This window comes from Sitodiplosis mosellana, unplaced genomic scaffold (genome assembly GCF_009176505.1).
Source record: "Sitodiplosis mosellana isolate CC-2019 unplaced genomic scaffold, AAFC_SMos_1.0 Smas_scaffold_6226, whole genome shotgun sequence".
NCBI lineage: Eukaryota > Metazoa > Arthropoda > Insecta > Diptera > Cecidomyiidae > Sitodiplosis > Sitodiplosis mosellana.
This window is the reverse complement of record NW_022601467.1, coordinates 13051051-13060621: the sequence shown is the minus strand read 5'-3', so window position 1 is coordinate 13060621 and position 9571 is coordinate 13051051. Positions and strand designations below refer to the sequence as shown.

The window sequence follows — 9571 nt, the reverse complement described above, 5'->3', positions numbered from 1 at the left end:
GTGTGTGTGTGTGTGTGTGTGTGTGTGTGTGTGTGTGTGTGTGTGTGGCTGACTGACTGCCTGCCTGACTGCCTTAGCTGGCTGTAGCTCTTTTTCCACATGGTTTTTTATATTTGCCGCGCAAATTGATTGTTATTAGTTGGCTGTGCCGCTACAGTTACAATTGTGTTGCATTTTAAAGCATTTTCTTGCTATTCTATTGCTATTGTTGTTTGATATTATTATGAAGATTTTTCGATACTTTTCGATTTTCGTTCTTTCAGTTCAACTTCGACTGTTCCATAGCCCATCGCATTCGTTCGGTCGGTCGGTTGGCCGTTCATTCGTTGCCATTATTCTATTTTGTGGTTCATTCTTCTCTCATTCATAACAATATAACATGTTTTGAATCAATCAATTATAAGTTTTTCGCCGAACTTGCCCGAAGATTTGTGTTTCCGTCTGTGAACGAGATAAAAAATATGTACACACAACAAAACAGACAAGCACACATCTCGCATGCACGATTTGCCACAGTTTTCGATGTGTTCGGATTAAAAGCGGAGGAACAGAGAGGAATAATAATAATAACAACAACAACACTAAGCAGCAACAAAATAAACCAACTACTCGAACGAACTTTAAGAATTCCTGAAATTATCGTTTGAAATTGTTCCGCGCATGCACTGATATTGTTGGCTATGTAAATCAGCCGAGATATTTAAATCGCTTTGCCAGTGCCATACAAATGTTCGGCCAAGTTTCTCTCTCTCTCTCTCTCTCTCTCTCTCTCTCTCTCTTTCTCCTTCTGCGCGTGTATCTTTTTCTCCATTTTCATTATTATTTCGAGTAATGTACCGAAAAATTGATCACATCATGTAAGAAGTTTAGATGATACGAGCAAAAAAAGAGAGAGAAATTGCATAACCAAAAGTATGATGAAGAGAACTAAGCAAAATCCTGAAACAGATATGTTAAATGCGAATGATATGCAATCATAAGAACACTCAATTCTCATTAAATCGATTGATTTAGGGTCACAGTTACCTTATCGTTCCAAATATCATTTCTGTTGCGTGTTTTCATGTGGGAATATAGCACAAACTACGCATGGTTCGCGTCGATTTTTGCTTAGAAATCGGTGTGTAAACTATCAAGTCACTGCGTTAATCACCTTTTTTCCTATACGTCATCCGTCGAAAGCAGTGAAACTACTTTCTCCAATTCGCAATCGATCACCAAATGATTTTGTCTTCTTCTTCATTTCGGATTCATCTTGAGTGGTCATCTAAAATGAGTAACCCTAAAAAAAACCAAGAGCACGAACATGCAAGTCTTGCCAAAAAAAAGAAATTTATCAATTTTCCAGCCGAATAAACCGATTTAGTTCAATTGACTATCATTTTCTATGATAGATCAATTTGGAAGTTCATCAAAATTCATTTAAATGAAACGAACAACACGAAGCTTATCTCGATTTCAATAAATACGGTGCAAAACACCTATGTATGTACCGCGGAACACATGAACGAACAGGAAAAAAAAGATGAGAGAAATACCATGCCACTATGAAATTCGTGTAACATGTAATTTAGCATTAAATCATTGAGAGCAGCGCGATTCAGTGAACTAACTAAAATGCCATTAGAGAGTGAGCAAGAGAAAGAGCGCAAGAGAATAAGTAACATGAAAAAGGGAATCAATGAGAATTTAAACCAAAAGAGAGCTATTTATTAAACGTTATTTCCTCTGTTATGCCATGACCTTTGTCCGAATATGTAATTTCCATGTATTATGGAAAGTGCATAAAACGCATAAATCATGCTCTGCATGTCTATCAGCTAGGGCCGTACGCATCATACACACACAGACACAGACACACAGAGAGAGAGAGAACGAGCGTAGTTCATTTAAAGTATATCCTTTTTGAATCGTTTAATTATCCCTTTTTCGGAATGAATTGGTCTGTGCGAATGGTTTTTCATTGAAAATTCACGCTTCGATAACATGAACCGACCATCTTTCCCTTTAACATGGTTATACTGTTGAAAAATTAAATAAACAAAATAAAATAAATTGCTGCTTGTTTAATTCGTAGCACATGTAATGTGTGCGCTTGTGTCACATTCCCATGAAAAGTAAAATACAAGATTGCAGCGTAGCAACAACACTTCGTTCAGTGCACACTGTGCATCGTCATTAATTGAATATAAACAATTATACCTGTTAATTTTCAATTTATGAGAACATGCGAATTGTGGTGTTGCACATCGCGTTGTGATAAGCCTTTAAATGTGCAATTACATTCCAATATATCAGAAAAATGATGAAAACGCAACAGCGTTGGGAGGCCAAACGGAATGTGTGTGCGAGAGAGAGAGAGAGAGAGAGAGAGAGCAAGAGAAAAATAGATAGACCCTTTCGATGGCCTTCTTCATTCAATCTGCGCGCTCGCATTAATGCCATCCATTGCAGCCCATAATAATTTCAGCGATATTTGTTGATTTATACAATCTCATAAAATATGAGATTTGGCTCGATGGCGTGAGCAAGAATAACGCGTTCTTTAGAACCATTAGTTTTGTGCTTGTCGAAAGAGGAGTGCATGTGAACTGGTCTCTCACACACAGTTCGGTTCTCGTCTTCTTTCTTTCTCGTTTCCACTCCATTGCATCCGTCTCCATTGTACGGCCGCTACGATTCAATTTGATGTTTTGCTTTTTATTTATTACATAACTTCTGAATTCTGAACGCAACACGAAGAAATTTAATAAACTGATGCCAGCCTACGTTCACGCGCTTGCACTTTTTCTTCGGCAAAATGTGCACCTTTGAACTTTTAAGCATAAATCTGTTTGATTATGTTTCGCGTGAAGCTGCTTATTTTACTTGATTTTCGTTTTCGTCATAGGTCGGCCGGCCTGGAATAGAGAGAGAGAGAGAGATATTGTGCGCGCGAGCTGCAACAAGAACTACGGCAACGATAACATTTTGAATGATGTGCTGCTATATTCGAATGGCTTCGACATACCTGATACGTACGCTTGATTTTTTTTCCTTTCGAAGCCGTATCGTCTTTCCCTTTTCACATTGTTGTTTAAACAGTAAAATGAAATCTATTAATTTCCCTGACCTTTCCATACAGAGTTCTCATTATTAAATGGGGAGTTATTTTCTATCGATGTTCACCTTTCTTCGATATCAGAAATATTCCACTATTCGATCTTGCATTTTTATCTTCATCAAAAATAATTTTGCAATTTTCGATTCATGGACTCTGTGTCGTACCTTCTTCGACTTTCCAAACATGAACAAAAAATATGCTCAGCAGTGTGGCGATGCAGTGATTGTCTCATCATATTTTCATTTCATAAATGGATTCGACGTTTGTAGCTAATGAACAAATTCTCTCTCGATTTCAAGTGCACGTAAAACCCGTGTCGCTCGCCCAACGCGATAGACAACACGAATCGCTTGCGCTTTAACCTTTTCACTAAAAACTCCGTGGAAAATTGTAGAAATAAAATGGAAAGTGATCATTATAAATAGATTTTGGGAAGTGCGTGTCTTGTGTGACCAATCGTCAGTACTTTTCTCCACACACACAAAAACGGTTCTGATGAGAAATTCTTCAATGTCGCGAAATATCTTTGACTGAACAACGAAAAATCTATTCACGTCTTTGAAATACTGTCAATATGCTTTCTTTTCTTTCTCCTATTTTCTTCTGACATTCTTAAGTTAAGTTTTAATTGTTTACGTTTTTTTTTATTCCACCGGTTTTAACCGGTGAAAAACCGTTACCGTCATTTTATGGTTGACTCGGAGCGATTGCTATCTCTGGTTAATTTCCAAACGTCGTCGAATCGATTAACAGTCATTTTGAAATATATGCAAATAAATGTGTGATTGACAAGTTGATTCGTAGCAAAATTATTGCATTTGGCCTCATGTGAACTGATTTTTTACGGAACCATTTTGTGAAAAGAGAAAGAGAGTTTGATCCACACTGCTCTTTTTCAATGCACTTTGAATTTCAACGTTTCAAATGAAAACTGTAAATCAAGTGTTGCTGACTCTTTTCGACGTTGTTTGATTGATTAGAGGCTCGAAAATTGTATTTCAAGTTTGTGTGCGCTTTAAAATCACTCAGCATTTGGATTTAAAATAGTGAGCCACAGAGAGAAAGAGAGCATAGAGAAAGGGAGGGACATCAAGAGTGAGTGAGAAAGTGGGAGAGTAGAAAAAAAAAGCGCACGCTTGTGTATTGATTTATCGTTCGTGTCCCAAGAAGAACCACGACATCCAAAAAGATTGATATACAGTGGTTCAGTTGAAGTTCAAGTGTGTGGCTGCTAGAGCATTGCGATCGATTGGGCTAGGTTCTTCTCGGATTGTTTGTTCATAGGTAGTCGAGTGCTTCAATTGTTTAGATTTTTTTGTTTTTTTTCGTAATCTTTGCCTTGTGCTTCAATAAAAATCATTTATCTTCGACAAATTATCGAATTTTCTCGCTCTCTAGCTAACCAGCTCGATGTGTGTGAATATTTTAACTTCGACTACTCAAGGAAATTATATCAACTATGGTATCTGGTGAGTTGTTTGAACGGTGAACATTGCCGAGCATTTCTCATTTACCGCTCTTTGTTCGACATTTTTGGTTAGATTCGCGTTTTTTCGTCGGTGATCTTTTTTTTCTCTCTCTCTCTCTCTGATCTCGCGCTCGTTTGCTCGAGCTCGTTTCTTCATTTTTATATCTGCGCTATGCGCATTGTTTTCCCATATTCTATTCAATCCTAGTAGTGTGATTTCATTGATGTTTGTTCCATTGGCATTGCCATTGCCCTGACTCTGGCTGCCTGTGTTCCGTTGATCAGTCGGCCGTTCATCGACCTTTTTTGTGTTTATGCACACTTTGAGATGAGTTGAATGTATATCAAATATAAATAAGTAATAGCTTATTAAAAACAAGAGCACAAATACCATTTCGGCTAACAAACAACACAATGCGAGTATGGCGGAGGTAAAAAAGCCAAACATATAAAGTGTTTTTTTAAGTTTCTTCGCTTCTTAGAATTAGACGGATGCTAAAATAAATACGAAACCATGGAAAATAATCACAGCCGATATATAAAAAAAAGCACACATGTGCCTCAGCGCCGATTTGTAAGCCGATATTTTCGTTCGTTCGCTCTTTCATTCGTTTATTCGAATAGAACTCGTGGTCATTTTACCATTTCTTTATAAATTAATTGTGGCCAGCACTTCTTAAAGGCCCTATTGATTCGCATCGACGGAAACATGTGAATGAGATGAGATGAGATGCCCTTCAACTTCAACCGTTATTGTGATACCGACTATGACAAGCACAATAATTGTTATTTGGTATTCACAAAATCAACGTGAACAATCAATTGCATCATCATCAAAGGGCCAAGAGCAACAGCAGTATCAACATCAGCATCGGCAGCGGCGGCAGCAGCAGCACCAATCGTATAATTACCATGTGAATAAAAACTGCTCTGAGCCACCGTACACGCAATCCTAAATCGAAAGACATTAGATTCGAAATGGAAAAAAAAGCTATGAAATCATTAAAGCGATACACGTAGTTCCGTTCGCCACCGACGAATCACAAATTTCCGTTACAAATCATAATCAGAAGAGAGGAAAAAATATACATAATACCAAGCAACCGAACAATTGAGCTTATCGAATTTTTGTGCGAGATGCTTGTGATCGGTGTACTGCGTAGCGTTTTGATCAACCATCGCTAGTATGCTGCATAATATTAAACGCACCCATTCATTTTTCATTGTTTTCAAATTCCGCGCGAAAAAAATCATATTAGGTTCCCATTAAGAATGGATACGTTTAGTATTATGTGACTTGTCGCTGTTGTGCATTTACGTTTGACACTAGCAGTCGTAGGTTTTGATTATGCGCACCGCACGGTTTAATCCACGGAGAGAATCAAGACGACGAGAAATAAATATGTTCTGATGTGGTGGGCCTAGTATTATTGTCGTTAGTTTTCCAAATTACCGGAGCGTTTGATGCTATGGCAAAGTATATGTATGTCGATAATCAAGCAAATCCACAAGACGAGAAAAAAAACCGAAACGAGAAGAGAAAAGGAAAATATATAATTTTTTTGGCCGCTTATTCGTTCGTTTCATACAATTGAAACGGCCGGCAGGCATTTAATTCGAATTATTTCTCTTTGCGCCAGTTCATTCCAGTCTTTACTGCCTAATCGAGAGCGAATTAAACCATTTAAATGGTCAAATACACTTGATTTTGGATTTCCTTTTCACCAAAGAAAACGAAAAAAAAAAATTCAGAAAATTCTCGGTAACAGATCTTTGAGTTTTTATTCTCATTTCCTTTTATTCTTATTTCCAGATTTACTTTTTCGTAAATAATTTACGTCGGAATTCCGTCCTGTTCGTTCGCAAATAGCCCCAGCCAACGGAAAAATTGTTCAACATAACAAGGTTTGTCACAAATGATTTGTTTTTTTTTTCCAATTTAATTTTCTTCTATGTCATTTAATTGCCGTTGTCCAGATCATGTTAAAGTGTTAGTATGTATCGAGCTTCACATGAAAACGAAATAAGCTGTCACATAAAATCAAGAAAAGAATTCGAAAAAAAGAACTCGCCGTCATTGAGTGGTTTGTGTTGCAGAGGGCAGAGTATCACATGTTGAAAGCAAAAGCACACGCATGATCTGGTGCGGAGAAAGAGAATTAGTAAAGTAAAGTAAAACTGTTTGTGTTTTTTCCCCTTTCCTATTATTATTACCATTCGATCGGGTTGAGTTTTTGGACTGTTTTCGCTATACACATTTGAGATTTATTTTCGATTTCGGTACATGGATGGAAGATGGTTGATCCGAGAAAAAAAGCCGCGTAATTTCATTGCATGAATAGAAACGCTCTTTTCTCTCTTTTTGCTTCGTTTTCGGTTTTTATTATGCAAAAAGCGAAATTTTTCTTTTGGACAAAAGCTCAAAAACCAAATGAACAACTCTGCCTCTAAATATACCTGGTCACACTCACACTGTATTTGAAACTGAATCTGGTCGAGAAGATATTTCTATGGATATTAGACCAAACAATGGATAGGCAATTTTCAATATTTTACCGATGTGCGTACATGTGGCAATCAACAAAAGAAACAACTTAACATCGAATAGGTAATCCAAAAAAAGCACGTGTATTTTGTTTTTGTGTGTGTGTGTGTGTGTGTTTGTCTGTTGAAACGATTTCGGCTTTGATCTGAGGCACACGATCTTCTTTTGTATTGCGGATCGAACCGTTTTCATTTCGAAATGGTTCGAAATGTTGTTATGGTAAATTTAAATGTGCCAATCACACACGGACAAACAAGCAGTCATTGGATTGCGGGATCATTGCGAGTAAAAAATCGCTCACATCTAAATATCAATAATAATATGTGCAAAGCCGATGGCGGTAACGGTGGCTACGGCATTCTTGCGAAATATCTCGCGCGCCGCACATATTCATTAATTTATCGGTGGACATGAAGAGTTTGATGGCCGGTACATGTATGCAAATGCACCGAATTCTGTCTTGAATTCTTCGGTGTGTGTGTGTGTGTATGTGCTTTTTTGCCGTTTCATCGCTCATTATGGAAATCGAATTTAGTTCAACTCAAGAGATTTTCCAATATTTTCGACGAAACGATCAAGATCTTCAACAACTTGAGCATAAATTCTCAGTCAGGTGAACACATATCGTTTGGTAATAGCCATTCATTATGTATATGCGCCCGAAAGACAAACGATTTTCCACGAATGTGATTTGTGAATAGATTTCCGTTTTTCTCTCTGTTTGTAAATGTGTTACCGATACTAATTTGACCAACAGCTACCCACCTCTTGAGCCGCTTTAATTCCGTTCAGACATTTCATTAGCATCAAAAGCAATTGAAAATTGCTTAAAGTAGGCATGACACAAGAAATAAATACTTTTATTAGCATAAACACATAAATATGGAACTAATGAGAATTGTTTACAGTTCGGTAAAGTTTTATGACCTTTCGAATGGTTTAGCGTATTGACTGGCCAGTGAGTGAGCGACAGAATGACTGCGCCAACTACATAGCGGTTTGAAATGGTGAATAAAGAAAGAATGGATTTTAACATGAACATAAAATTGTCATTTTGTATTAAGCCGCTGCTGAAAGTTGCATGCTTTTGCCCACATTCACACATGTTGGACAACTACATTTGGAATACAACAAGAATAAACAGACGACGAAAAACTCACAGAAACAAACAAACATATACACATAATTACTTACCGACAAACAAATCAAAAAAACGATAAGCGGAAAGCGCGGAAAAGGCCATCCACATCCACACAACAAACCGTGTTGAGCAAATAATTTAACGGCAAAAGACCATGGAAAAATGACCGCGTGCGCTCGTCTATGATTCGTACGCATCTTTTGGCTGATGGGAAGAGTTGCACACATGTGCTAAATGAAATTCTCTCACAGTTCTATTGAAGCAATTGCATGCTTGTTGAGAATATTTCCGATAAACAAACGGCGTTCTGTACGACGAGAGAGAGCACGCGCTCCGGTTCATTTCTTCATTTGTGTTGTCGGCTCCTCCAAAAATTAATCGTTATGCGTTGGTGAATTACAGACTGCGGATTAAATTCATGCATATTTAAACTGTAATCCGTTGAAGTTGTGCATGTAAAGTCTGTGATGCCGAAGCGTCACACAGAGAAATAGAAAACATTATTATGTCATTAAATGGCATTTTGTTTGGTTTTTAACGGTTCTGAACACACACACACACAATCGACATGAGAGATGTAATTTTTAAGCGATTTGTGAATATATTATCTCATATGTAGACAGATTGTTTACAGACCCTCAAAGAGAAAGAGAGAGAGAGAGAGAGAGAGAGAGAGAGAGAGAGAGAGAGAGAGAAAAGAGCCGAGAGAATTTTTGTACAAACGTGTAATTTCCGTTGATGAAAATCGTCGAGAGATAAATACGAGTGGAGAAAAGTCATTCTTAAATAACGAAAAAGGTTCACGCTTTGTCTTTATATTCTCTTTGCACATTTTCACCATTTCGCACCGTACGCGCGCACTCAATGGATAAATATTTGAGCAGCGAAGTGGTGCGCGTGTACGTGATTCGTGCGCTTTTTTGTTTCAATTTTTTTCATTTGGGTGCACCCAAAGCCGCCACATCACACTTTGTGTGGTGTGTATGTGTCTCATGTGTTGGAGCGTATGGCGGCAATAATTGGCACATTATTCACTCTTAGTGCAAATCAGTGCGTTCTTTGAATGGTTAAACATGCCAATTAGATTATTTACCCTCTTTTTGCATACCGGATAATTAATCATACAAACACATGCGCGCGCACCGTACGCGCGCACCCAAATCGGATCGCACACACACTCGATCTATCTGCCATTAAATCATAGGCCTGTCATATTGCAGTGCACACACATCAAGCGTGGCAATCAAACATGCATAGACAGAGACAGAGAGAGAGAGAGAGAGAGAGAGAGAGAGAGAGAGAGAGAGAGAGAGA

The 9571-nt window shown here is 37.8% G+C and overlaps 1 protein-coding gene across 1 annotated transcript in view; it reads left to right on the top strand.

Annotated features, from left to right (window-relative positions):
- LOC129578037 (uncharacterized) overlaps window positions 1–9571 on the top strand; it is a 90941-nt gene that overhangs the window by 23651 nt on the left and 57719 nt on the right. The window contains exon 2 of the mRNA XM_055466082.1: window positions 6385–6476. The gene's annotated coding sequence lies outside the window, so the exon portion shown is untranslated. The remainder of the gene's footprint in view (window positions 1–6384; window positions 6477–9571) is intronic.